This window comes from Helianthus annuus, chromosome 11 (assembly GCF_002127325.2).
Source record: "Helianthus annuus cultivar XRQ/B chromosome 11, HanXRQr2.0-SUNRISE, whole genome shotgun sequence".
Lineage (NCBI taxonomy): Eukaryota > Viridiplantae > Streptophyta > Magnoliopsida > Asterales > Asteraceae > Helianthus > Helianthus annuus.
This window is the reverse complement of record NC_035443.2, coordinates 74,810,490-74,815,133: the sequence shown is the minus strand read 5'-3', so window position 1 is coordinate 74,815,133 and position 4,644 is coordinate 74,810,490. Positions and strand designations below refer to the sequence as shown.

Below are 4,644 nucleotides of genomic sequence, written 5' to 3'. Positions count from 1 at the left end.
ACAAATGAAAAAACCTCATATATATATATATATATATCTATTTTATATATAATAAACATGAAGATTTGGGCTGATGTGGCGCGTTATTAGAGCTTCTCAGAATTGGTTTTGGCGGGAAACTTCTCGGGTCAAGATATGGGACGCGGATCTTGATTGATGATATAACCGACCCATGATTTCGGATCATATATAAACTTCATAACCCTAATTTCCTTCATTCAGCCTACTGTTTCTCTGATATGTGCTGCCCTAAATTTCCAACTATCTCCTACCCTAAATCTTATTTCGATGAATTTGTGGATGAATCTGGTTTCTCCAATCAAGTTCGTCGCCGATTCGCCAATCACGACCGCGCAAGATTCTCCGGCACAACTTTCTTCCATCTTAAATCTAATCAACGTAAGATTTTCGTTTCGACTGATATCGCTAATTGATTCTTAGGCTTTTGCATCTTCTTTGTCGCACCATCTGGCTATCTCTCTATGGCAATTCAAGAATATGAAGGCCATTCAAGGAGATTAGTGAAAATTTTACCAGATCAATGAAGAATCTAACATCTACGGTTTCGATTTACAGGTAACATAGGTTTTTAAGTTTTGATTTTTTAGTTGCTATACATTATACAGGTTGATGTAAAAAATCATCATTATTAGGTTCCATCGTATTTTGACATTTTGTATCTTAAATCTTCATTATTATCATGTTGCATAGATAATCAGAAAGATCTATGCACAATATTGAAGGTGTTGCTAGTGGTGGAGTTGATAAGGGTGGTCATTTATGCAGGTGATGCTTATACACTTGAAGATTAAGATGATAAAAAATTTTAGGGTTTGCAATCAATTTCACTTTTTTTAGTTATTTTGTTAGGGAGTTTGATCGATTGTTTGAATTTCTGATTTCTACAGCGTTTGAAGTGAGATGATGGTTTAAATTCATTTTGCAAATCTTGGTTGAAGATAAGGTAAAGAATGATTAGGGTTTGTAGAACATGAGCACTTTGATTTTGATTTGTTTTAGATTATGAAATATAATATAAAGATCTTTATGTGTAAGCTATTGAATTTTTGGGGATTTTGGTGCTGATCATTCTTCTCAGCCCTTCGCAGTGGCTAAATGGCGGACACATTATAACAAATTTTCATCTGGATCGTATCTGAAGAAGACGAAACAAGAGACACGACTTGTAGTTAGAAGGTAGCAGTTGCTTTTCCCTTCCAGTGATATGCTTGATTTCTTTTCATGTGTTGCTTTGTATTTTTGTTGTAGCGTGATTTTTTTATTTGTTTTTAGTTGAATATCTTGCTAATCCGGATTCATATACCTCAGAGAAGGTGAGAGAATCACGAATTAAAACCATGGATCTGATGAAAATTTCAAATCAATTTACCTTGTACAGATGATCATTTTGCTACAATGGTTGCAATGCCCAAATTTCAATAGTTTAGATTCTAGACTTCTTTATTTTTCATGTACATTGAAAATGGTGTGATTGTTTTACAGGCTAGGCAAACTATCTATATTTTTATATGTGGGTGGATAATTGCATGCTAAGGTGAAAAAAATGACAGGGTAGGTTGTTTCAGAAGCCAAAGTGGAGCATTTCTGGTATGGATTGAGTTAGTTTTTCATAATCTCAACCTTCATTTTAGATTTATATATTTTGCTTTAATTTTTTCCCATTTACCCTACATGTCTGATGCAACTACCCGCAAAGGTTTCTATGTGTATGATGATAAACACAAAGCGAGTCCGGATACTCAAATAAAGAAGTACATCAATAAAGCAAGGTAAATTCCTAGCATCTCAGTTGATCCTAATAGGGATGAGCATGTTACCCGTTCGATACCGAAAAGCAGGGAAAATTGGTACCGGCATCGGTACCATTTATCGGGGAAAATGGGTACTGGTACCACATATACCCGGTACGGTTCGGTACCGGTACCCGGTACAAAATGCTCATCCCTACATGCTAAGGTAGTGCCTCATGTATTGAGCTCTTTGTGTTCCTTTGAACTAGACGGTTGCCAGCAGGGTCCTTGATTTGAAAAAAAGTAGTAACAATGACCTGGTATGTTGGTTCCTCTTTACCTTTCTTCGACATAGGATATTATAATTAACCATTTTGTATATAACATAAATAACCCTTATATATGTTTACGTCACTGAAAACCAAAAACCTGGTTCTTAGTGAAGAAATTATTTCTACTTGCGTGTTGAAGTAAGTGTGTGCTGCAGCAAGTTACAAACAACTGTATTTGGTTGTGAAGGAACATATCGGCTTTTGTTCAGGTTATAAAACAATGATAAACCTTTTTCTATTACAATTAGATAGATTTCATGGTTGTGCAATCATTTAAAGAAAAATAATAATCTGAAGAAATTGGATTTTATGTATTTTTTATTTCATTTTATTTTATTTTTGTGTTTGAAATTGTGAGGTTGGAATCTTGGCAAGTGCTACAAAATGGGAATTGCAAAAGGAGTTCCAACTTCTGAAATAAACAGAGTTGTTTAACCCATTTACTCAACAATGGTAAACGGGTATATGTCGGCGGAAGTGGCGAATGCGATTGAGAAGAATAAGAAGAAGCTTGTGGAAGAAGCGGGTGGCGGATTGAAGGACGGGAGGATGCTGCTGCTGCTGTTCCGACCGCGTAAATTTTTATACATGTGTTCGGGTATGTGTTACTAACCGACTGCCCGCTTCTTTTTTTGGTAAAAAAGTTGATTTTTAGTTTTCGTGTTTAGTTAGTTAGTGAACGCAGTTGCTGATTTAGTTTTGGTTTCTGTCCTTTTTTTATAAAATAATCTCTTAAAAAACCACGTTACGAAAGCAACGTAACAGCTAGAGATATGTGATACATTTTTAATTTATTATAATTATTATTATTACAGGTCAAATGTCACTTAAGTTTTGGTAATTTTGTTCATTTTTGTTTATGATTTGGTGATTGTAGTTTCTTTCGATGTGTTGTAATTTTGTGATTTAGGCTATTAGGTATAGTTTTTATAAATCTTATTTTAGTCTGGTAGTTTTTGAAAAACATTAATTTTTATGCTATAATCCTAACAAAGAAAAAACTTTACTTTTCTTCCAATGCAGCCACATGGAGCAGCACTTTATAGCTTATTGATACAGCTGGTGCTTTCTGTGGTTAGTTATGGTGTAAAAAGCAACATGCGTCAAAAAAAGATAATAGTCGCGACAACACACGGGCATCATCACTGCGTTGCTGTGGGGATGTGGACCACATAAATACTACCATGAAGATACTGTGCCTCATCCAATAATAATTGACATTCAATTGGCAACTTCAATGGAATGTAAGTTTTCCACATATTGAGCCTTCGGTTTCAATTTATTAATACAAATTGAATACAGTATCAATCATGCAATGATGATGGAGATTTGAAGCTGATCATTATTCCCAACGGCCGATTTTTTAGTGTGGGACTAAATTGTGAGATTTTATTCAAGACTTTTAATGCTTTTATTTCTTTTATTTTTTTAGGGGTGGCAAATGGGCAGACTGGGTAACGGATTAACAGGTCAGAATGGATCCATACCAGTTGGTTTGGCCTATGCTTTGTCCATCTTTTTCAATTAATATATTAAATTATCTTTAATAAGTAATATATTAAATTATCTTTAATAATTAATATATTAATTTAGATTACAACAACTATAATTCCAAAGTGATCATATAACTATATTTATACAGAGCCTTTTGGAAGTGTTTGAAGTACTATAAAATACTTTGGCAACTTTAAACATGATTGACAGTACATGTATGACGTATAGAATAAATATAGTCCAAATCGGCCTATTATTATGTAAACATGTCAAAAGTAGGCCTTTGCTTCTTTTTATGTCCTCTCTCCTTCATAAGTTCTTACTTTTCCGTATTTTTATCTGGCGTTTATGCTCGGTATGACGTATAGGAACTCTTGACGTGTGGAGGCAACAAAAGTCAAGGTGAATAAATTATGGACAATCGAGGACTGAATTCTATTTTGGCTACAGAGATTAAGTGGTTGAATTCTATCAACTTACTGGTACTTATTATATTTTGGCTACAGAGATTAAGTGGGTGAATTCTATCATGGCAAACTTAGTGGTACTTATTAATATCTGAAGTTTGTTTTCTTTAATTCAAGTTTTTAAGTTGTTGATGGATAATCTGTTCACATTGCATTTCATTTGTTTATGAACCATATATGAGTCATATTTAGAAATTGATAATGAGTCGGGATACCCGCCGTAACGCGCGGACATTAGTGGGTTTTAGCTTTGTTTTTTTTTTTGTTATGTGTGTGTATTTTTGTGTTTTTTGGGGTTGTATCCCCAGTCTTGGCTTCTGGTTAAGATGGAGTTTGTGAGGTTTTGTAGTAAATTGATCTCCTTTGCTTGGTCACAAAAAAGATATGTTATTAAATATTATGTTTATTATTATTAATTAATTAATTCTAAATGTATATATTATATTTGTTGTAAACACTAAACAGTTGGTGAATAGGGATCAACGAGTATGTGTTTTGGCATGTGTTAATTTTTTGGGAAATGGCCAAATAGATGAGGAAGAATAAAAAATTTGAATGAGCAAATAATGAGTAAAGTAAATTATGATTAGTTGGTTACAA

General features: G+C 33.6%; 1 long non-coding RNA gene across 24 annotated transcripts; it reads left to right on the top strand.

Annotated features, from left to right (window-relative positions):
* Positions 1-211: 211 nt before the first annotated feature.
* Positions 212-4,241, top strand: LOC110865946. Of its 24 annotated transcripts, none has more exons than XR_004871723.1 (11): positions 213-576; positions 712-786; positions 909-964; positions 1,100-1,197; positions 1,504-1,608; positions 1,718-2,071; positions 2,239-2,292; positions 2,442-2,681; positions 3,107-3,327; positions 3,386-3,464; positions 3,946-4,241. It is a non-coding gene; the product is annotated as an uncharacterized LOC110865946 (long non-coding RNA). The 24 variants fall into 24 exon arrangements; XR_002551105.2 differs by lacking the exon at positions 3,386-3,464 and adding an exon at positions 3,516-3,552 and having other exon boundaries at positions 214-576; positions 1,718-1,790; positions 2,021-2,071; positions 2,239-2,681; XR_004871720.1 differs by having other exon boundaries at positions 214-576; positions 1,718-1,790; positions 2,021-2,071; positions 2,239-2,681.
* The last annotated feature ends 403 nt before the right edge of the window (positions 4,242-4,644 follow it).